The sequence below is a fragment of the Oryx dammah genome, unplaced genomic scaffold (genome assembly GCF_014754425.2).
Source record: "Oryx dammah isolate SB20612 unplaced genomic scaffold, SCBI_Odam_1.1 HiC_scaffold_23, whole genome shotgun sequence".
Taxonomy (NCBI): Eukaryota; Metazoa; Chordata; class Mammalia; order Artiodactyla; family Bovidae; genus Oryx; species Oryx dammah.
This window is the reverse complement of record NW_024070207.1, coordinates 89,057,474-89,083,208: the sequence shown is the minus strand read 5'-3', so window position 1 is coordinate 89,083,208 and position 25,735 is coordinate 89,057,474.

The window sequence follows — 25,735 nt, the reverse complement described above, 5'->3', positions numbered from 1 at the left end:
CCAAGGGATTACAAAGAGTCAGACACAGCCGAGGGACTAACATTTTCACTTCATGTATTACACAATGATTACCACAATAGTTAACTCCTCTATCTCCTCACACAATTGCCTCTGTGTGTGTGTTTGTGTGTGTGTGTGTGGGGGGGTGATAATATTTAAGATCTACTCTCAATAACCTTCAAGTATAAAATATATGAATTTAAATTAGCATCCCAATGCTCTGCATTAAATCCCCAGAACTTATTCATCTTATAGCTGGGAGTTTGTATCCTCTGATCAGCATCTCCCTAGTTTCCCCACCCCCTAGTCCCTCGCAGCCAACATTTTACTCTCTATTTCTATGAGTCCAGCATTTTTAGATTCTGTGTATTAGTGAGAACATACAGTATTTGTTTTTCTCTGTCTGACTTATTTTACTTAGCATAATGCCCTCAAGCTTCATCTATGTTATTGCTAAAGGCAGGATTTCCTTCTTTTAATTTCTGAATAATATTACATTGTGTATATACCATATTTCTTTATCTATTTGTTTGTTGTCAGACACCTAAATTGTTTCCATGTTTTGCCTATTGTGAATGATGTTCCAATGAAGATGGACGTTCAGATACCTCTTTATGATAGTGATTTCATTTTCTCCATATATATACCCAGAAGTAAGATTGCTGGATATAAGGTAGCTCTATTTTTATTGTTTGAGGAACCACCACATTCTTTTCTATAGTGGCTGTAACAATTTACATTCCAACCAATAGTGTACAAGGGCTCCTTTTTCTTCATGTCCTTGCCAATATTTGTTTTCTCTTGTCTTTTGATAATAGTTATTCTAGCAGATGTCAGGTGATACCTCATTGTGATTTTGATTTACATTTCTGTAATAATTAGAGATGTCAGACATCTTTTCATGTACCTGTTTAGGCCTTTTAAAATTAATATCAGCTGTTTTATCATTTTTAGTGTAAAGATTTTGTGGAATGCTTATGTCCTTCACCCCAAGATTCATATGCTGAAATCTTAATCCCCAAGGTGCCTTTGGGAGGTGATTAAGTCTTGAGGGTGAGCTCTCATGAATGAGATGTGTGTCTTTATAAAAGAGGCAAAGAGATCACTTGCCCCTTCTTCCACGTGAGGACACAGCCCAAAAGATGGCCCTCTGTGAATCAGGAAGTGGGCCCCCGCCAGACACTAAATCTGCCATTGTCTTGATCTTGGACTTCCCAACCTCCAAAAAAAAATTTCTGGTGTTTATAAGCCACCCAATATATAGTGCTTTGTTAGAGCAGCCAAAACGAAGATATATCTTTTTTGTTATATTTAGTTATTTTTAATACTATTGCAAGTGGAACTAGTTTTAAAATTTATCTTTGAATAATTCTTTGCTATAATACAAAAATGCAATGATTTAATGGGCTTCCTGGGTGGTTCTGTGGTAAAGAATCTGCCTGCAATGCAGGAGATGCCAGTTACACGGGTTTGATCCTTGGGTCAGGAAGATTCTCTGGAGAAGGGAATGGCTACATACTTCAATATTCTTGCCTAGAGAATTCCATGGAAAGAGGAGCCTGGTGGCCTACAGTCCATGAGGTCACAAAGAGTTGGACACAACTGAAAAACTGAGTATGCACACATACAATGATATAATGCTGTATCCTGTGACTCTGCTAAAGTTTCTTACTAGTTCTAGTAGTTTTTTTGGTTCCTTAGGATTTTCTACATACATCATTATTTCATCTGTGAATAAGAATAATTTTCCTTTCTCTTTTCTTCCCTATATGCTTTTATTATCTATACTCAGGCTTAATTGCATTGGCTAGGATCTCCAGTGTAATGTAGAATAGAAGTAGGGACATATTTATATTTGCCTTATCTTTGATTTTGAGGTGAAAGTATGAAATCTTTCACCATTAGTATGATTTTAGTGTTAAGTGTTTCATTGATGTCTTTTATCAGGATGAGGAAATATCCTTTTATTTCTAGTGTATTGGGTTCTTTTTAATCATGATAGGTTTTAAATTTTATCAAATATTTTTTCTCATTCCTTGAGATGATAATATTTTTGTTCCTCCATCTATTAAGATGGTGTCTTATATTAACTGTCTTTCAGGCTTTGTGTCAACCTTGCATTCCATAAACCCCACTCAGTCAAGGCATATAATGCTTTTAATATGTTGCTACATTCAATTTCTTAATATATTCCTATATATCCTATGTATTCCTAAATATAGATTTGTGAGAAATATTTGGCATAAATATTTGTAGTTTTTTTTTCTTGTGGTATATATTACTGGCAATAAGGAGTTCATGATCTGAGCCACAGTCAGCTCCTGGTCTTGTTTTTGTTGACTGTATAGAGCTTTTCCATCTTTGGCTGCAAAGAATATAATCAATCTGATTTTGGTGTTGACCATCTGGTGATGTCCATGTGTAGAGTCTTCTCTTGTGTTGTTGGAAGAGGGTGTTTGCTATGACCCGTGCATTTTCTTGGCAAAACTCTATTAGCCTTTGCCCTGCTTTATTCTGCATTCCAAGGCCAAATTTGCCTGTTACTCCAGGTGTTTCTTGACTTCCTACTTTTGTATTCCAGTTCCCTACAATGAAAAAGGACATCTTTTTTTGGTGTTAGTTCTAAAAGGTCTTGTAGGTCTTCATAGAACCATTCAACTTCATTTTCTTCAGTGTTATTGGTTGGGGCATAGACTTGGATTACCGTGATATTGAATGGTTTGCCTTGGAAACAGAGATCCTTCTGTCATTTTTGAGATTGCATCCAAGTACTGCATTTTGGACTCTTTTGTTGACCACGATGGCTACTCCATTTCTTCTAAGGGATTCCTGCCTGCAGTAGTAGATATAATGGTCATCTGAGTTAAATTCACCCATTCCAGTCCATTTTAGTTTGCTGATTCCTAGATGTCGACATTCACTCTTTCCATCTCTTGTTGGACCACTTCCAATTTGCCTTGATTCATGGACCTGACATTCTAGGTTCCTATGCAAGGCTATGGTTTTTCCAGTGGTCATGTATGGATGTGAGTGTTGGAATGTGAAGAAAGCTGAGCACTGAAGAATTGATGCTTTTGAACTGTGATGTTGGAGAAGACTCTTGAGAGTCCCTTGGACTGCAAGGAGATCCAACCAGTCCATTCTGAAGGAGATCAGTTCTGGGTGTTCATTGGAAGGAATGATGCTAAAGCTGAAACTCCAGTACTTTGGCCACCTCATGTGAAGAGTTGACTCATTGGAAAAGACTGATGCTGGGAGGGATTGGAAGCAGGAGAAGAAGGGCACGACAGAGGATGAGATGGCTGGATGGCATCACTGACCTGATGGACATGAGTTTGAGTGAACTTCGGGAATTGTTGATGGACAGGGAGGCCTGGTGTGCTGTGATTCATGGGATCACAGAGTTGGACATGACTGAGCGACTGAACTGAACTGAAATGAGTGTAGTGATAATTTTTGTCTTCAAAGACCCAATTCTTGGTTTCAATGATTTTCTGTATTGTTTTTCAGTTTTCTCTTTTTACTGATTTCTGCTCTTGCCTTTATTATCATCTACTTACTTTGGATTTGAGTTCTAGGGGTCATTTCTGTTTCTGTGTAGCTTAGTGGCTAGTCACTGATTTGGCCAAATGATATGCTGAAACATCTCAAGCCTGTGAGATTTCTACCTTCTGCTAATTGATTTGTGTGTGGGTTAGGTTATGCACTCAGATTTGCTACTAATTTTCAGGTCTTCCTTGGCTTTTACCCTTTGCTCAGTTCTCTTGGGTTTCCTCTGTTCATGTGTGTAGTTCCTCAGATAGCCATATATGCGGCAATCTTATCTCAGCCCTTTATGGCTCTTTTACCTAGATCTCCCTGTTAAATTTTTGGCTTGTTACTCACTCCAACCAGGATTTCAACCTCATGCCAAAAATGCTGCAAATTCTCATTTGTTTTCTATCAAATTTGTTGGTGGTAGCTTATTTTTTAAATTAATGTATTTATTTTAATTGGAGGCTAATTAATTTACAATATTGTAGTGGTTTTGCCATACATTGACATGAATTAGCCATGGGTGTACATGTATTCCCCATCCTGAAACCCCCTCCCACCTCCCTCCCCATCCCATCCCTCAGGGTCATCCCAGTGCACCAGCCCTGAGCACCCTGTCTCATGCATCAAACCTGGACTGGTGATCTGTTTCTCATATGATAATATACATGTTTCAATGTTACTCTCACAAATCATCCCACCCTCGCCTTCTTCCACAGAATCCAAAAGACTGCTCTTTACGTCTGTGGTAGCTTATTGAACCATGATTAAACTCATCCCAAATTGAGTCTTCACCCTCTAGCAGCAGAACCATTGGTTTTCATGGCCAGCTGCATGCTGGCAAAATTAAGCTCTTACCAATGAAGCTGGGAGCAGTGTATGTAAGCAGACCCAGGAATGAAAACCACAGACATCTGCTGTTCATTTTTAAAATTTTATTTATTTATTTTAATTGGAGGATAATTACAATATTGTCATTGTTTTTGCCATCATCAGCATGAATTGGCCATAGGTATACATGTGTCCCCCCCATCCTGAACCCCACTTCCACCAGCCATCCTGACTTCTGCAATTCTTACTTAAAGCTCAAGAAATTTCTGAAGAATAAACGCTTCTCAAGTTGTTTTCTGCCTTTGGATGATTCCAAAGCTCCAAAATGCTTGTTTCCGACACATCTGCTCAGTTTTATGCTTGTTCTTTGTTGAAAGGATTCACCAAATGTCTTGATACCTTCACACCATAACCTGAAGTGTCTGCCTTGTTTGCTTCTTAGTGACATTCTTAAGGTTGCTTATAGTCTTTCCTATGCTTTCTGGTGCCAGAAATATCAGAAAAATCTGGATCTCACCTCTTGGTTTAACTGGACTTCTGGTGCTCTTAGCCCAGCAATTCATTGTTTTGAACAGACCTTCCATCTGACTCTCCTCATCCTCATCATGGAGCCTGGAAGCTCAGTTCTAACAGAATGAAATTTTCCCTGCATAGAATGAGTTTTCACATGAATATTCTGTATGATAATAGGATCATTTATATATCCAATTAGTTTAAAAAGTTTATTTTATTTGAAGCAATTTAAATTTAAAACAACCTAAAATTTGGAATAATTGCATTAAGACTGGAAATCTGGCAATCTTAGGTATAAATAGGAGACAGATTGTTTACTTGGATTATAAAGAGAACATAAAACTTGGGGTTGAGTAATTTACAAGAAGCTTTAAACAATGAGTGCTAATCAGCACAGGTCTATAAAGTTGTTTATACAAATCTCAATTCACAAGGCAAAAAGGTCTCCACTGTGTCTGCCAAGGGTGTGCCATGAATCCCAAGCAGTCCAGGCAGATAATATTTACTATTACCCTTAAGCAAGTTAGAAAAGAAATGAGACCAGAAAATTTATTTTGAAGGTGGTTACTGTAGAATAAGAGAGGGCTTTGAAACCAATTGTAAGTTGTTGTATCATGCTGGGTTTTACCAGTGAACAATTAATTTGAGAGAGACAATATTGTATGCTATCAATACATTTTACAGCATATTCTTTGGAATCAAACACATTTAAATATAGTAGGGAACAAGAAAAATTCCCTGCCTAGATTTTCCTGCTCACATCATCTTTAGACAACTGATATTTTTGTGCAGGGCATCTTGTAACCCCACTCACAGAGATCTATATTTACCTGCAATTCACAACTAAAGGGAACTTTAGGTCTGACAAAGTTTAAAATTCCAAGGACCACAACAGGCCAAGAATTCCCTTTTTCAAGGGGTGGTGGGATAGCGTCCTGGCAGTAACAAGACTATAGGTAATCCCCTCTCAGTTCCCACAGTCTTGTGGATCCCACCAGGATGCTACTGAAATCAGAAGCAAGGTTTGTCTGGGCTAGCTTAGGGTTGTAGACCAGGTCAGAGGTAGTTAAAGTCTATCGGGATAGATGAGTGATATAGAAATGGAGAGTTGGGGAAGCTTCCAAGACTGGGGAGAAGAGCTATTTTAAAATGTTTCTTGAAAGCAGTAGCTGAGGACAAAAGACAAACTCAGATCAGAAAATGTGTTTTTTAAATAATTGGTACTATAAAATTTTAGTATCTAATTACAGAAATCAGAATAAAAGTGACTCAGCACTCCTTAAAAGAAGGGACTTTGATTCATAGGAATAACATAGATTCTAGGGTCAGATAAGGGTTAAAATCCTGATTCTATCACTTACTAGCTATGTAACCTTGGGAAAGTTATCTGACTTTCCTGAGCCTCCATTTTCTTGGGGATAGAATGGAGGCAACTATATCTATGCTACAGGGTTGCTATGGGAAGTAAGTATAAGTTCATAGTCTGTATCTGGCACTTGATAGGTAGTTGGTGATTATGTGATGCATCTTTGTTTCCTCCACAGCATAGCACCTAACTCAGCAAGCTATACAGAAATATGTAACAGCAAATGTTTCTTGAACTGAAAAATTGGTATTTGTTCTGTATTTCTTCTTCAGGCTGTTTTATTCACTGCTGTGATATGTAGCCTCATGATGATCATCCAGGTGATGTAAATTGGTGGACAATTTGTGGGCTGTTATATTTTCAGAACCTATCTATGATCTAGAAAAGATTCATGAATTCAAATTAAGTGAAAGGTCATTGTCTTTACCATCTCACTGGTGAATATTCTAGCAGTCAATTCTATCAGAAAATGGTATAAATTTCCACACCTTACTGTGTGCTATATCGTACAGGCAAATGTATACTCTCCATGTTAGATTTCCAATTTGTTCTTGAGAAAAACAGCGAATTACAAAGTGACTCAGTCAGTTTTCCCATTAAAGAAGTTATTTTCTGGTTACCTTGTCAATGGAACATTTACTTAATCAAAATAAATAAATAAATAAAAGCCTCCCTATGACCTAAAAAGTATCGTAGGCTTAATCTTGCACTAATTACAGCTGGATTTTCTGAAGTCATTTCAAAAATACATGTAAACTCTCACAGTGTGCAAAGAATTGTGGTGGGGGCTACAGGGAAAAAACATACATAAGAGGCATTCTCTACTTTCAAAGGCCTTGTATCAGAGAGAGGTAAAAAAACAACTGTCACATGAGACAAAATATTATTAGGTGGCTTAAGAGAGGCACAATGTACTTTAGGAACATGAAAGACGGGGTGATTGATTTAGGAACTATGAAAACTCCAGGAGGAAATGGGACCTAACTTCAATTCCTGAAACAATCTGAGACCTTCCTAAGCTCTGTTGGCTACAGAAACTAGTGCATTTTATGTAAATCTTACATCCATCTTGGGTGGAATTACTTGCACTTTTGTGACTTTGCAAACAAGCCTGATCCCCAGCTTTGACATATAACTTCAACAAACACCTACTTTCTTTCTTAAGCTTCCCCTATCCCTCCCTTCCATAAGCTGGCACCTTTCGGGAGACCAATCCTAAATGTCCCAGCCTCTTGGCCCCTGATTCAAGTCAAAATCTATTATATGGAGTTTGTATTTTCTAAGGGTATTGAGTTACAAATTGGATCTCTATTCTTCACAACCTATTTTGCTTCACAAAATATCAAATTTATTGATAAAACAAATTTCAAAAAGAAAACATAAATATATGTGACTTTGAAATATAAATATTTATAAGTTATGTAAAATGAAACACTTATAAAAGCTCTATTTTAAATGCTCTTTTGGAGGATTTTTCTGGGAAGTAAGTTAAATCTTCTTAAAATAAATATGTAATGAAGTTTGGATTGAAGACCCCTTCTTTTTTGTTTCTTGGTAAATCTCCTTCTAGTAAGCCTAGACATTCATAATTGGGGTCATCTGTCTCAAATTTTTTTTTCTTGCTGATTTGTTGTGGATAAATGCTTCTAAAAATCTCTGAAAGGCAAATGCTAGTGGGAGGCAGTTTCCATGGTGACTTCAGAGTTTGTATTGTTGTTTTTAGACATCAGAATATCGGAGTTGCTTTTGCTTGTTACTGTGCACATCTGACTCATGGTAAGAAACGGTACAAGGTGAGGAGAGTGTGGCCAGTCCAATAGTCTGGGCCTCCTGTGTTATAGATTTAGAATCTTTGTGTCTCTCAAGTCTATGTGTCTAACTGTTTCCTCTGATGCTGAATCTGATCTGGGGTAGATACTTAGAAACCCAGATGAGTACAACAGAGAGATATGCAGATAGCGTACACAGAGGAGTTGGGGGAAGGGTTTCCACAACAAGTGAATGAAAGTTGATGAAAGTATTTTAATAAAGCAGAACATACAGTACTTTTTCCTTGACAAACTCATTCTTTCTCTAAGCAAAACTATCCTAATGTTTAAAGTAAGAGGAGAAAGAGAAGCGACTTCTTTCAAAGTCAAATTTAAATTCATTTTCCTTTGCCATCATAATGGACATATTTATAAAATATTAATATTAATAGGATGAGAATCTGTATATTATACATCTGTAGTAACTTCATTTACATTAAGACAGGCAATAAACCCTTATGGAATTTAGAACTCTTTTTTTTTTTTTTTTTTGCTGCAAAAGTCACCTTAACAATTTATGTAGTAAAAAATTCAACCTTGCCCAAAGAGAAGTCTGCCCTTTGTGTTATTGCTCCTAGGAAGCAATGTCTAATCCCAAGAAGGTCTTGCCTTGATAAAATTGTCTTTGTTATTCTGGGGGCTTGCCACTTCTGATAGTCTAATAATGTGATTTAGGATAGGGCCTTTGAGTCATGTAGAATCAGCTAGACCTATCAAGGGGCTGGAGACCGAGGTCAGCCAGGTAAGTAGAAAATAAGATATCTGTGACTGAGCGCCAATAAAAACCTTGAACATGAAGGCTCAGATGAGTTTCCCTGTTGGCAATATTCTACGTGTATTGCCACACATTGTTATCAGGAAAGTGAGCACTGTCTTTGAGTGCACTGGAAGAGGACAGTCAGAATCTCTGCATGTAGAACTTTCCTGAATTCTGCCCCTTTTATGTCTCTTCCTTGGCTGATTTTAATCTATATCCTTTCACTATAATAAACTGTGAGTTTATTATAATAAGGAGCTTTCAGTGAATTCTGTGAGTCCTATTAGCTAATTATGAAAGGCTTGCAGGGTGGTGGTCCCCTGAACTTACAAATGGTATCAGGAGAGAGGGTGGACTGGGGGACTGTTCCCTATGTTGGCACAGTTCGGTTCAGTCCAGTCCAGTCGCTTAGTTGTGTCCGACGCTTTGCGACCCCATGAACCGCAGCATGCCAGGCCTCCCTGTCCATCACCAACTCCAGGAGTTTACCCAAACTCATGTCCATTGAGTCGGTGATGCCATCCAATCATCTCATCCTCTGTCATCCCCTTCTCCTCCTGCCCTCAATCTTTCCCAATATCAGGGTCTTTTCAAATGAGTCAGCTCTTCACACCAGGTCGCCAAAGTATTGAGTTTCAGCTTCAACATCATTCCTTCCAACGAACACCCAGGACTGATCTCCTTTACGATGGACTGGTTGAATCTCCTTGCAGTCCAAGGGACTCTCAAGAGTCTTCTCCAACACCACACTTCAAAAGCATCAATTCTTTAGCACTCAGCTTTCATTACAGACCAAATCTCGCATCCATACATGACTACTGGAAAAATCATAGCCTTGACTAGACAAACCTTTGTTGACAAAGTAATGTCTCTGCTTTTTAATATGCTGTCTAAGTTGGTCATAAGTTTCCTTCCAAGGAGTAAGCATCTTTTAATTTCATGGCTGCAGTCACCATCTGCAGTGATTTTGGAGCCCCCAAAAATAAAGTCAGCCACTGTTTCCACTGTTTCCTCATCTATTTGCCATGAAGTGATGGGACCGGATGCCATGATCTTAGTTTTTGAAATGTTGAGCTTTAAGTTAACTTTTTCACTCTCCTCATTCACCTTCATCAAGAGGCTCTTTAATTCCTCTTCACTTTCTGCCATAAGAGTGGTGTCATCTGCATATCTGAGGTTATTGATATTTTTTCTGGCAATCTTGATTCCAGCTTGTGTTTCCTCCAGCCCAGCTTTTCTCACAATGTACTCTGCAAATAAGTGACATAAGCAGAATGACAATATACAGCCTTGACATACTCCTTTTCCTATTTGGAACCAGTCTGTTGTTCCATATCCACCTCTAACTGTTGCTTCCTGACCTGCATACAGGTTTCTCAAGAGGCAGGCCAGGTGGTCTGGTATTCCCATATCTTTCAGAATTTTCCACAGTTTATTGAGATCCACACAGTCAAAGTATTTGGCATAGTCAGTAAAGCAGAAAGAGATGTTTTTCTGGAAGTATCTTGATTTTTTGATAATCCAGTGGATGTTGGCAATTAGATTTTTGGTTCCTTTGCCTTTTCTAAAACCAGTTTGAACATCTGGAAGTTCACGGTTCACGTATTGCTGAAGCCTGCCTTGGAGAATTTTGAGCATTACTTTACTAGCATATGAGATGAGTGCAATTGTGCGGTAGTTTGAGCATTCTTTGGCATTGCCTTTCTTTGGGACTGGAATGAAAACTGACCTTTTCCAGTCTTGTGGCCACTGCTGAGTTTTTAAAATTTGCTGACATATTGAGTGAAGTACTTTTACAGCATCATCTTCTAGGATTTGAAAGAGCTCAACTGGAATTCCATCATCTCCACTAGCTTTGTTTGTAGTGATGCTTCCCAAGGCCCACTTGACTTCACATTCCAGGATATCTGGCTCTAGGTGAGTGATCACACCATCGTGGCTATCAGGTCATGAAGATCTTTTTTGTACAATTCTTCTGTGTATTCTTGCCACCTCTCCTTAATATCTTCTGCTTCTGTTAGGTCCATACCATTTCTGTCCTTTATTGAGCCCATGTTTGCATGAAATGTTCCCTTGGTATCTCTCATTTTCTTGAAGAGATCTCTAGTCTTTCCCGTTCTGTTCTTTTCCTCTATTTCTTTGCATTGACCAATGAGGAAGGCTTCCTTATCTCTCCTTGCTATTCTTTGGAACTCTGCATTCGAATGGGTATATTTTTCCTTTTCTCCTTTGCTTTACGCCTCTCTTATTTTCACAGCTATTTGTAAGGCCTCCCCAGACAGCCATTTTGCTTTTTTGCATTTCTTTTTCTTGGGTATGGTCTTGCTCCCTGTCTCCTGTACATTGTCATAAACCTCCCTGCATAGTTCATCAGGCACTCTGTCCATCAGATCTAGTCCTTAAAATCTATTTCTCACTTCCACTGTATAATCATTCTGACAGAATGTGGTCCATTGAAGAAGGAAATGGCAAACCACTTCAGTATTCTTGCCTTGAGAACCCCATGAACTGTTTAAAAAAGCAAAAAGATAGGACACTGAAAGGTGAACTCCTCAGGTTGGTACATGCCCAATATGCTACTGGAGATCAGTGGAGAAATAACTTCGGAAAGAATGAAGAGATGGAGCCAAAGAAGAAACAACACCCAGTTGTGGATGTGACTGGTGATAGAAGCAAGGTCCGATGCTGTAAAGAGCAATATTGCATAGGAACCTGGAATGTTAAGTCCATGAATCAAGGCAAATTGGAAGTGGTCAAACAGGAGATGGCAAGAGTGAATGTTGACATTCTAGGAATCGGCAAACTAAAATAGACTGGAATGGGTGAATTTAACTCAGGTGACCAGTATATCTGCTACTGTGGGCAGGAATCCCTTAGCAGAAATAGAGTAGCCATCATAGTCATCAAAAGAGTCTGAAATGCAGTACTTGGATGCAGTTTCAAAAATGAGAGAATGATCTCTGTTGATTTCCAAGGCAAATCATTCAATATCATGGTAATCCAAGTCTATGCCCTGACCAGTAATGCTGAAGAAGCTGAAGTTAAATGGTTCTATGAAGTCCTACAAGATCTTTTATAACTACCCCCCCCAAAAGATGTCCTTTTCATTCTAGGGGACTGGAATGCAAAAGTAGGAAGTCAAGAAACACCTGGAGTAATAGGCAAATTTGGCCTTGGATCATAGAATGAAGCAGGGCAAAGGCTAATAGAGTTTTGCTAAGAGAACGCACTGGTCATAGCAAATACCCTCTTCTAACAACACAAGAGAAGACTCTACACATGGATATCACCAGATGGCCAACACCGAAATCAGATTGATTATATTCTTTGCAGCCAAAGATGGAGAAGCTCTATACAGTTAGCAAAAACAAGACCGGAAGCTGACTGTGGCTCAGATCATGAACTCCTTATTGCCAAAGTCAGACTGAAATTGAAGAAAGTAGGGAAGATCACTAGACCACACAGACCAAATCAAATCCCTTATGATTATACAGTGGAAGTGAGAAATAGATTTAAGGGACTAGATCTGATAGACAGTGCCTGATGAACTATGGACAGAGGTTCCTGACATCTTGGCACAACTTTAGTTAAATTAGGATATGAAAACGTGGAGAAGTTTGTGAAGTTTCCTCCTGTTACAAGCTGGGGTCCCCAAGAAACACATCTTGAGACTCTGAGATCTGTGTGCAGACAATTTATTGGGGATTGTTCTAGGAAAATCCACTGTGACAGAGCAAGGGAAGCAGAGTTCGACAGAGGGAAATGTCACAGCATGAGGTCTCAGCTGCTCCCTGCAGAAGCGTTGGAGCTGGGATTGCCTTTTGGATTCAGAATGAACTGAGGCAAATGGACTGGGTCTTTATATGAACCGTTGTCACCTCTTCCACTCTCAACCAATTATTAGGTATATATTACACCCAGGAAGGGTGTGTGACTTTTAAGGAGGTAGTAAGCATTAGCTGAGGGAAGGGCCTGGGGGGAGATTTAGTTGTGAGTCAGCAGCAGTCAGCTCTCCTAGTAGCTAGAAAAATGAGTGCCTCGGGCATAAAGAGAAGATCTAGATGTGGCACCAGATTATCCACTACACCTCCCTTTTTAGTTTTCTCCAGGTTCTATTGAGTGGCTGTCAGCGTCAGGGACAACTTAATCGACTCATTTTATGAGATGAAGATCACAAAACATGGTATAGGTGACTGTGTTCTTCAGAAAACTTCATGTACCATTAGATGTCCCTATACAATAAAATACTTGAGGAGAGATTATTGCAATTCAACAAGATGATGGAAGTCTGGGGGAGCAAAGACAGAGAAATGTAAAAATGTAAAGAATGTAAAAAACAAATCCCCAGTGAAGTGCAATCAGAAATGAGTAGAAGACATCACCGATATTATTATGTGTGTTTGTGGAGAAAACGGTCTGGAATTTTACAACAGTTCAATGACAGCAGATGCTGTAAGTGCCTTGCCCATGTTCCCTATGTCTATCCTGAAGAGTTCCCTACATATAGTTTCCTGTGTCTCTAGCGAGGGTGTTTCTCTGACCACTTTGACCAGAACTTGAGGCAGTCCAAAAGTAACACAGTGCTAACATCACAAGGGTGCCCCACAACTGATGTGGGTGGAAGTTACTGGGTACGCACCCCAGCTTCCTTGATCTTCAAAGGTCTATTTTGGAAACCTGTGCTAAACTGCCCTGTTCAATATGGTAGCCACCAACCACATGTGGCTCTTCAGTATTTTAAATATTTAGTTATCTTTATTTTTGGTTGTACTTGTTCTTTGTTGCTGAGCATGGGCTTTCTCTAGTTGTGGAGAGTGGGAGCTACTCTCTAGTTGTGGTGCTTGGGCTTCTCATTGTGGTGGCTTCTCTTGTTGTGGTTCCCAGGCTCTAGTATGCAGGCTCAGTTGTTGTGGTGCACAGGTTTAGCTGCCCTGTGTCATGTGGGATCTTCCTAGACCAGGGATCGAAACCATGTCCCCTGCATTGCAAGGTGTATTCTTAATCACTGGACCACCAGGGAAGCCCCAGCTCTTGAGCATTTTAAACTTTAGCTAGTCTGATTTGAGATGTGCTATAAGTATAAAACACATGCCAGATATCAAAGTCTTAGTATGATAAAAGACTGCTAAATATCTCATTGATATTTTTGTATTGATCACATATTGAAATGATAATAGATATATTGTGATAAATGAATTGTATTTTTATCATTCATTTTACATGCTCCTTTTTAGTTTTTTTTTTTAATGTGGCTATTAGAACATTTTAAATTATATATGTGACTGGCATTTTATTTATATTTACGGCACTTTTCTAAATAGTCTCTCTGAAAATCCCCAGAGGATTGAAGCTCAGTTGTCCATAGGTATAATCAGCACATTAGCTAATCCCTTCTGGCTTTCTCTTTTCCCTTTCTTACTTCCTCATTTTCTCCTCATGTTTCCTGGGCTCACCTCCCAAATAAACTATGGGTGTCCAAACCCTTGTTTCAGGGTCTGCTTTGAGTGGAAGCATGGGTAAGGGTTGAGGGGCAAACTAGGGACATTAAGTGAGCTACTCTTTTATGACCTTAACCTGGAAGGTTCTTGGTGCTGTTAGAGTTATTGTCCCCACCCTCCTCCCATAGAAAACTTCTGTTGACCCTTTAATGCATCTAAGATAAAGTTCATCCTTTACCATGGCATATGAGATCCCTCACCATCTGTCCAAGATATACCTCTCCTTGAAACTCAGACTCATTACACTGCATGTTTGTCATATTTCTTTACTCATATGTATTTTTTCCCTCAAGCCTGAAATTTGATTTCACTTTCTTTTCTCTCTCTCTCTCTGGCAAAGTCTTATCCATATTTCAGCTCAAATGTCAATAATTATGTTAGCTATCCCCTAGAGTATCAAATCTCTTGAAATCTTACTTCTTGGTAATCGCACAATTCCCTCATTCATATGTTAAAGTATTATAAGCCATATTATAATAACCAGTTTTTGTCTATCTCCTACATTCTACTTACTATGTGCTTCTAAGAGCACTATGCTTCTCCAGTAGCAAGCATGAGTGAGTGAGTGCTCAGTCACTCAGTCGTGTCCGACTCTTTGTGACCCCATGAACATAGCCCATGAAGCTCCTCTGTCCATGGGATTTCCCAGGCAAGAATACTGGAGTGGGTAGCCATTTCCTATTCCAGGGAGTCTTTCCTACCCGGGAGTCCAAGCCTCATCTCCTACATTGCAGGCAGATTCTTTACCACTGAGCCACTGTAAAAGCCCTGGTAGCAAGCATAAAAGCTGCCTAATGAAATGTGGATTGAAGAGTCTTAGGGGCCTTAAGAGTTCTCAAAGATTTCCATATAAGAAATCATGACTGGAAGGGATGATGGAATGTCAGGGGAGAAGTGAATAGAAGGAGAGTATTTACTATGAGATAAACTCATGTCAGTAAGTAAAATTTCATAGCTAATCTAAAAAAATCCACATGGATTTTGCATTTTACTCTATAATCTATCTCTGTGTTTTAGTGTTAAAATATTTTAAATTGACACTAGGGAACCAAAACATACAAACTCTTTCCTATTTGTCTCAGAGAATATGCAAGATACTTTGGAGTTGAATTTATTATTTTTTTTAAAAAAATAAACTGTACTGAGTTGAATCAAGCAAAAATTACTTGAAAGATTCAGTATTCAGTAAATCCCTGCAGTGTCAAAACCACAGTTTATTGAAAGCACAGATGCACATTTGTCTTTCCTTTTCTTTTTCTCTTCTCTTCTTTCCAAGCTTCTGTGCCATGCCTTCCTCAGTGTGTGTTATCAGTGCCTTTGTCAAGGATTAATTGACAGTATATGCATGGGCTTATTTCTGGGCTTTCGGTTCTGTTCTATTGGTCTATGTGTCTTTCTTTATGGCAGTTCCACACTGTTTTGATAACTATAGCTTTGAAACATAATTTGAAATCAGGAACTGTGATGCCCTTAGCTTTGTTCTTTCTCAGGATTGCTGTGACTATTTGGGATCCTCTGTGGATCCAGTCTGCATTAGTAGCACAGAACCCACCTTCCAATAAAAGAGACCTAAGAGTTGCAGGTTCTACCTCTGTGTGAGGAAGATCCCTTGGATATTCCCACTCCAATATTCTTGTCTGGAGAACCCCATAGACAGAGGAACCTGGTGAGTTACAGTCTGTGGGGTCACAAAGAGTTGGACATGACTGAGCAACTGAGCACAGCATGCATATGGATCCACACAGATATGAGGCTGGCAGCAATAGTTGTACAGATGCAGGAACTAGCTGCTGGCACAGACAGAGGTTCAAGTCAGTGACAGGAGTCAGAACTGGATCCAAACTCCAAACAGCTGTGCAGCCTGGGCTGTTGATATGCACTGTTGATATGTGACTGCAGAGGCTCCCCACAGGTATATGTCCAGTGGTGGGGGCTAGTGATGCAAGATGGAGCTGGTGGGATGCAGGTACACAACTGCAGGGCACACAGCAATGCAAGCCAATGAGAGGAGTCAGGGCTGGATCCAGGCCCACAAGCATCTATAGGGATCACATGTACATGCAGCTGCAGAGCCTGGGGCTGGCTGCCACTGTGGATCCCTGACTCTGGTGGGGAGGTAGGGGTAGAGGGAGTGGGAAGGAACCCAGGCAACTGGCATCTGCAACCATGATAACTGGTAGGGCAAAAGCCTCAGCAGTGAAATCTACAGGGGGTCTCTGGTGGCTTTACTTTTTTTTTTTTTCATCTCTGCTCTAACATTCAGCACTTTCTAGTCCATCTTCTTCCTTTTAGCACTGTGTTGGTCAGTTCCTTTCACATGGTGTGAGCACTGTAAATATTTGTTGAATGTTGTTGCTTCATGAAAGTGTCCATTTTAGGGTGTGTGTGCTAATGTGGTATTGGAGAGAAGTGAGTTTTTTTACTTTATTATGGCATGGCTTATAAGTACAGAAAATTAAAAAAAAATACCAAATGTCAAGATCCTTTTATAAAGTGGGATACTGGCCTTTCCCCTCACTTTTTTCTTACAGCTGCCTAACAAAAGTTGTTTCCAAATTAAGCCAGCAATAGATTCTTCAGCATTATCACTCAGTGGTAATTTTCTAAGACTTTGGTTTTTCAACCTCATGTTATAAAATGCAGTGCTTTTGTGTTGAATCCAAGATACCAATTACTTTGGCTGCTTTGAAAGGCATCACAGCAGTAGCTCCTCAGTTAGTTCAGTGCATTGAAGTGTGTGTAACATCACTAGGCAGAAATAGTCTCTTGTTCCTTACTTCCAGGCAAATCTGAAAATGTCTGTGAGAAATTGCATAAACAGCATTGGCACAAGGGAAAGGGTCTTCTCAACTTCATCTTAAAACCTGGATTACCCTAATATTCAATCTAGGATCTGGTAACTTCTCAGCTCCTTCATTACCACTCCACAGATCTAAGGTACTACCATTTCTTACTTGAAATCCTGACTTATCTTCCCCTCTTAGTCACAGTTTATTCTCCACACAGGAGCCACCTGATCTGATAATGTCATTCTGCTCAAAACCCACCAGTGGTTTTTCATCTCACTCAAAGTAAAATCCAAGTTCCCATTACACAATGTAGTTCCCTGATAACTCTTCGATTGTATCTCCTACCACCCCAACTCTTCATTCCAGATGTATTGATATTTTTTTTGCTGTTTCTTGAACTCATCATACACTCTCCGATCTGGAGGCTCTTGCAGTTTCCTCTGCCAGGAAAACTCTTCCCTCAAATACCCAATTGTTTCATTCTCCATTGCCTTTTGATGTCTGTTCAGAGCTCACTTTATCTTACAAGATTCTTCTTTCTAATGACAAAATAATATTATCTATATCCTTATCATATTTTACTCTACTTCTGCATTGCAGCATTTGTCATCACCTGGCTTTCTATAGTTATATTTATACTTAATTGTTGTTTATTTTCATATTGTTCTTCTTCCCTGACTAGAATATCAGCTCCATAAGGTCAGGGACTTTATCTGATTTGTTCTCTCCTGAATCTTTTAGAACCACACCTGATGTATAGGAAGGTCTTGGCAAACACTTGTTAAATGATTGACTCCAGGTCAATCATTGGTCAATGTGATTGACCATAAATATTCTTGCTCAACCGAATTAGCATCAGGTCCCCATAATCATGCACTGGACTCTGTTTTTCTTTGTATTATTATCTAGTGATGTCCAATATAATCCTTTCATTCCTCTCTAGGAGTGAGTAAGCTTCTCAAGGGCAAGACCTAGGTCCTGAGTCACTGGATGATGTTTAAAGGGTTAAGACCAGAGGGGAAGGATGATCTTGTATATGTTACTCAGTGATTAAAAAGGCAGAGTAAGGAGTTCCCTGGTGGTCCAGTGGTTAGGACTCCATGCTTTCACTTCTGTGGCCTGGGTTCGATCTCTGGTCAGGGAATTAAGATCCACAAGTCACATGGTGCATCCAAAAGAAGTAAGGGGGCAGAGTAGTAATGGATCTCTACAGTCCTTTTCAATCCTACATGATTCGCATTTCTGTGCAACATGATGGCAACTAAGAGAGATGTTGGTAACCTGTATTGTTTAAAAAAAAAAAAACTGCTGGTTTTTAAGGTCAGAGAATCCCAGCGGCAAATTCCTTCTTCTGTGATGCACTAGCAAGTCCATTTTGCCAGTTATTTCTCCACAAAGAAGAGTAGGTAATGGAGAGTGGTAAATTCTTTTTTTTTTTTTTTTAAAGCTTGATCAAAACACTTGGGGGGATGTGAAAGGTAATCAATCAAGTGTTCTTTAATCTACTAACAACAGTTAAGATCTTTTGAACTTTTAAACTGATCTGACCAAATCTTCATGAGAGTTGGTATTATTAGGTATCATACAAAAGAAAATCGAGATTTTTTAAAAAAAGTTATATATTTCTTTCCCAAGATGTTTTAGTAGCTGCAAATCTGTATCAGTATATGTGATAAAGCTCTTTCTTCCATTTTTCACCAGAGTAGGCCAATGACAACAAGGTGTGGATATTCAGGAACTTCACTCAACTTAAGGTTTTGTGTATCATCATCAAAAAAGCAAGAGAGTTCCCAAAAAACATCTACTTCTGCTTTATTGACTATGCCAAAGCCTTTGACTATGTGGATCACAACAAACTGGAAAATTCTCAAAGAGATGAGAATACCAGACCGCCTGACCTTCCTCCTGAGAAATCTGTATACAGGTCAAGAAGCGACAGTTACAACTGATATCACTACATACCTATTAGAATGGCCAAAATCTGGAACACTATCACAGCAAATTCGAGCAAGGATGTGAAACGATGAAAACTCTCATACATTGCTGCTGGGAATGCAAAATGATGCAGCCACTTTAGAAGACAGCTTGGTGGTTTATTACAAAACTAAACTTATTCTTGTTTAATGATCCAGCAGTCACGCTTCTTGGTATTTACCCAAAGGAGATGAAAACTTATGCCCACACAAAAACCTGCACGTGGATGTTTACATCAGCTTTGTTCATAATTGACAAAACTTGGAAGCAACTAAGATGTCTTTCAGTATGTCCAGATAATGGAATATTTTATTCAACACTGAAAATAAATAGCTATAAAGCCATGAAAAGATAGAGAGGAAACTTAAATATATTTTACTAAGTGAAAAAAGGCAATCTGATAAGGCTCCATAATGTATGATTCCAACCATATGACTTTCTGGAAGAGGCAAAACTCTGGAGACACTAGAAAGATCAATGGTTTCCATGAGTGGAGATAAGAGGGAGTGATGCATAAGCAGAACACAGGATTTTTAAGGCGGTGAAAATACTATGTATATTATAATGATGGGTATATATCATTATACAACTGCCCAGACTCTTCAAATGTACAATATCAAGAGTGGATGTTAAGGTAAACTATGGATTTGGATAATTATGATGTGGCTGTATAAGATCATTCTTCATTTAAAAAAATATACCATTCTGTTAGTGATGTTTATAATGGCAGAGGCTATGCATGTATAGAGCAGGGGATACAGAAAAAATTCCTATACTTCCCTCTGAATTTTTTTCTCAATCTAAACCTGTTCTAAAACAATGCAGTGTCTGTGTGTGTTGGGGGGGATTCAGGATTGGGAGCTCGTATACACCCATGGTGGATTCATGTCAATGTATGGCAAAACCAATATAGTATTGTAAAGTAAAATAAAGTAAAAAGAAAAAAAAAAAAGAAAGAAAGAAAGGTAATACACACACACACACAAAAAAAATAATAATAAAAAAAGGAAACCCAGTGTAGGGATAAAGGAAGAGTTCCACAGTTCCTCTCACATATACATCCACATACCAGAACTAGTGTTGATATCACACTGGTGAAAAGTTTAGCAGGAAACGTTCCAGATCTCTACAAGTAAAGAAAAAATTTAAATACCAATGGTCTCAACAATGCAAAAAAAGTGAAATATAATAAAAAATACTAAAGTACATAGCATGTAGTAAAGATAAATGCCATTTCAAGAAGGTCATATTTATATATTCTGAGAAGGTTTATATATATGTGTGTATTTACATACAGAATCTTACACACACACACACACACACATATACATATATACTAGCATGCATACAAGTATGTGTTTGCTATATCACCATGCATTTAATGAGTTTCTCTCTATTGGTGGTGGTGGTGGTTAGTTGCTAAGTTGTGTCTGACTCTTATGATCCCATGGATTATAGCTCTCCAGGCTCCTCTGTCCATGGGATTTCCCTATTAATCATGGTCAGAAAGCTTGGCTGATTCAACATTCAAAAATTAATGTAAGCCATTACATCAACTGGCTAAAGAAGAAAAATTATATGATCATATCAACAAGTGGATAAAGATATTTGAAAAATCTATATTCATATTTGTTTAAAAACTCAGCAAACTATTTCAGGCAGGAGTTTGGGTCATTGATTTCAGATCTTCCATTTTTCAAAGCAGGTATTTACAGCTGTAAATTTCCCTGTTAATGCTATTTTCCTGTCCATAAGTTTCACTTTTTGTTTTCATTTTCACTCATCTCAATGTATTTTCTAATTTTCCTTGTGATCAATTCTTTGACTTGTTAGTTAAGGAGTGTTTTTATTTCCACATATTTGTGAATTTCTCATTTTTTGTTTTTGATTTCTAATTTCAGTCCATTATTGTCAGAGAATGTATTTTACATGATTTCAATCCTTTTATTATCACGTTTTATGCCTAATACATGGTCTATCTTGAACAATGTTCCATATGCACTTGAGAAGATTATGTACTCTACTGCTGTTGGATAGCATGTTCTGAATGTCTGTCGGGTCTAGTTGGTGTCTAGTGTTGTTAAATCTTCTATTTTATTGGTAGTCTTCTGTGTAGTTGCTCTATTCATCATTGAAAGCTGGGTATTGAAGTCTGTAACTCTTATAGTTGATTTACCTATTTTTCCTTTCAACTTTATGAGTTTTTTGGAGCTCTGTTGTTAGGTACATATATGTTTATAATTATATCTTCCTGATGGATTGACCCTTTTGTCACTATATTTTGTCCTTTTTCTCTAGTAACAATTTTGTCTTCAATTCTTTTTTGTCTGATGTTAACATAGCCACATAAGAGACTGTCTCGGACTTGCCTGTGAGTGTCTGGGAGTCTCCGGCAAAGGCATGGGTTGGTGGTGGCCTGCTGCAGGGTTGGGGGCATGGACTGTAGCAGTACATGCATGGGATCTTTTGAGGGAGGTCACTATTATCTTCATTACCTCCACCATAGTTTGGCCCCAGGTAAATAGTAGGGAGGGAACAGAGTTCCACCAATCAACAGAAAATTGGATTAAAGATTTACTGAGCATGGCCCCAAGAATAAGACCCAGTATCCCCCTCAGTCAATCTATCCCATCTATCTATCCCAATCTATCCCAATCTTCCCATGGAAGCTTCCATAAGCCTCTTACCTGGTCTCATTGTAGGCAGACACTTCACCCTCCAAGCCACCAGGGAAGTCCCCCATCAGAGGGCAGACAGACTGAAAACCACAATCACAAAAAACTAACCAATCTAATCACATGGACCACAACCTTGTCTAACTCAATAAAACTATGAACCATGCTGTGTAGGGCCACCCAAGGCAGATGGGTCATGATGGAGAATTCTGACAAAATGTGGTCCACTGAAGAAGGAAATGGCAAACCACTTCAGTATTCCTGCCTTGAGAACCCCATGAACTGTTTAAAAAAGCAAAAAGATAGGACACTGAAAGATGAACTCCCCAGGTTGGTACGTGCCCAATATGCTACTGGAGATCAGTGGAGAAATAACTCCTGAAAGAATGAAGAGATGGAGCCAAAGAAGAAACAACACCCAGTTGTGGATGTGACTGGTGATGGTAGCAAGATCCGATGCTGTAAAGAGCAATATTGCATAGGAACATGGAATGTTAGGTCCATGAATCAAGGCAAATTGGAAGTGGTCAAACAGGAGATGGCAAGAGTGAACACTGACATTCTAGGAAGCAGCGAACTAAGATGGACTGGAATGGGTGAATTTAACTCAGATGACCATTGTATCTACTACTGTGGGCAAGCATCCCTTAGAAGAAATGGAGTAGCCATCATAGTCAACAAAAGAGTTTGAAATGCAGTACTTGGATGCAGTCTCAAAAATGACAGAATGATCTCTATTCATTTCCAAGGCAAATCATTCAATATCATGATAATCCAAGTCTATGCCCCAACCAGTAATGCTGAATAAGTTGAAGTTGAACAGTTCTATGAAGATCTACAAAACCTTCCAGAATTAACACTCAAAAAAGATGTCCTTTTCATTATAGGAGACTGGAATGCAAAAGTAGGAAGTCAAGAAACACCTGGAGTAACAGGAAAATTTGGCCTTGGAGTATAGGGAGCAGGGCAAAGGCTAATAGAGTTTTGCCAAGAGAATGCACTGGTCATAGCAAACACCTTCTTCCAACAACACAAGAGAAGACTCTACACATGGACATCACCTGATGATCAATACCGAAATCAGATTGATTATATTCCTTGCAGCCAAAGATGGAGAAGATCTATACAGTTAGCAAAAACAAGACTGGGAGCTGACTGTGGCTCAGATCATGAACTCCTTATTGCCAAATTCAGACTTAAATTGAAGAAAGTAGGGAAAACCACTAGATCATTCAGGTATGAACTAAATCAAATTCCTTATGATTATACAGTGGAAGTGAGAAATAGATTTAAGGGACTAGATTTGATAGACAGAGTGCCTGATGAACTATGGACGGAGGTTTGTGACACTGTACAGGAGACAGAGATCAAGACCATCCCCAAGAAAAAGAAATGCAAAAACACAAAATGGCTGTCTGAGGAGGCCTTAAAAATAGCTGTGAAAAGAAGAGAAGCAAAAAGGAAAGGGGAAAAGGAAAGATATACCCATTTGAATGCAGAGTTCCAAAGAATAGCAAGGAGAGATAAGAAAGCCTTCCTCAGTGATCAGGGCAAAGAAATAGAAGAAAACAATAGAATGGGAAAGACTAGAGATCTCTTCAAAAAAAATTAGAGATACCAAGGGAACATTTCATGCAAAGATGGGCTCAATAAAGGACAGAAATGTTATGGAGCTAACAGAAGCAGAAGATATTAAGAAGAGGTGGCAAGACTACAGAGAAGAACTGTACAAAAAGGATCTTTATGACCTAGATAACCACAATAATGTGATCACTCACCTAGAGCCTGATATCCTGGAATGGGAAGTCAAGTGGGCCTTAGAAAGCATCGCTATGAACAAAGCTACTGGAGGTGATGGAATTCCAGTTGAGCTATTTCAAATCCTAAAAGATGATGCTGTGAAAATGCTGCACTCAATATGCCAACAAATTTGGAAAACTCAGCAGTGGCCACAGGACTGGAAAGGGTCAGTTTTCATCCGATTCCCAAAGAAAGGCAACGCCAAAGAATGCTCAAACTACCACACAATTGCACTCATCTCACACGGTAGTAAAGTAATGCTCAAAATTATCCAAGCCAGGCTTTAGGAAGAAGTGAACCGTGAACTTCCAGATGTTCAAGCTGGTTTTAGAAAAGGCAAAGGAATCAGAGATCAAATTGTCAACAACTGCTGGATCATCAAAAAAGCAAGATACTTCCAGAAAAACATCTCTTTTTGCTTTACTGACTATGCCAAAGCCTTTGACTGTGGGGATCACAAGAAACTAGAAAATTCTGAAAGATATGGGAATACCAGACCACCTGACCTGCCTCTTGAGAAATTTGTTTGCAGGTCAGAGAACAACAATTAGAACTGGACTTGGAAAAACAGACTGTTTCCAAATAGGAAAAGGAGAATGTTAAGGCCGTATCTAGTCACCTTGCTTATTTAACTTATATGCAGAGTACATCATGAGAAACGCTGTGCTGGATGAAGCACAAGCTGGAATTAAGACTGTCAGGAGAAACATCAATAACCTCAGATATGTAGATGACACCACCCTTATGGCAGAAAGTGAAGAAGAACTAAAGAACCTCTTGGTGAAAATGAAAGAGGAGAGAGAAAAAGTTGGCTTAAAGCTCAATATTTCAGAAACTAAGATCATGGCATCCGGTCCCATCACTTCATGGCAAATAGATGAGGAAACAGTGGAAACAGTGGTTGACTTTATTTTGGGGGGCTCCAAAATTACTGCAGATGGTGACTGCAGCCATGAAATAAAAAGATGCTTACTCCTTGGAAGAAAAGCTATGACCAACCTAGACAGCATATTAAAAAGCAGAGACATTACTTTGCCAGCAAAGGTCCATCTAATCAAGGCTATGGTTTTTTCCCCAGTAGTCATGTATGGATGTGAGAGTTGGACTATAAAGAAAGCTGAGTGTCGAAGAATTGATGCTTTTGAACTGTGGAGTTGGAGAAGACTCTTGAGAGTCCCTTGGACTGCAAGGAGTTGCAACCAGTCCATCCTAAAGGAGATCAGTCCTGGGTGTTCATTGGGAGGACTGATGTTGAAACTGAAAATCCAATACTTCAGCCACCTAATGTGAAGAGCTGACTTGTTTGAAAAGACCCTAATGCTGGGAAAGATTGAAGGCAAGAGAAGAATTGAATGACAGAGGATGAGATAGTTGGATAGCATCACCGACTCAATGAACATGAGTTTGAGTAACCTCTGGGAGCTGGTGATGGACAGGTAGGTCTAGCGTGCTGCAGTCCATGGGGGTCGCAGAGTGTCCGACACGACTGTGCAAATTAATTGAACTAACTGAAGATAGCAACTTGAGCTGCCTTTTGCTCAACATTTGCATGGAATATCCAGTTCCATCTTTTTACTTCTAACCTATTTGTGTCTTTGAATTACAAATGTGTCTCCTGTATGCAAAATAGATTTTAACCATTTTTTAAAAATTAATTATGCCAATTTCTGCCTTTTAATTGGAGCATTTATTCTATTTACACCTAATGCAATGATTGAGAAAATAGGGTTATATTTGTCATTTTGCTGTTCATTTTCTATATGTCTTTTTGTTGTTCTTCTTCTTCCTTGATTCCTCTATTACTACTTGTTTTGTATTAGATATTGTGTAGCACTTTAATTTATTTGTCATTTATTTTTCTATATAAGTTTGAGCAATTTTTACTTGTTACACTGGGTATTATCAATATTATGCTAAATAATTATAGGTTAGATCAACATCAAGTTAATTTCAATAGTATGTAAAAACTTTGCTCCTATACACAAAATTTTCCCCTTTATTTTTTATTGTCATAAATTACATTTTCATATCTTGTGTGCCCTCCTACTTTGATTTCTATGTATTGCATTATGAGTTGTGTTTTTAAATGATGTGAGGAAACAAAAAGAAACAAATAACATTTCTGTAGTCTTTCATATTTACCTATGTAGTTACCTTTACAGTATTATTTATTTCTTCATGTAAATTCTA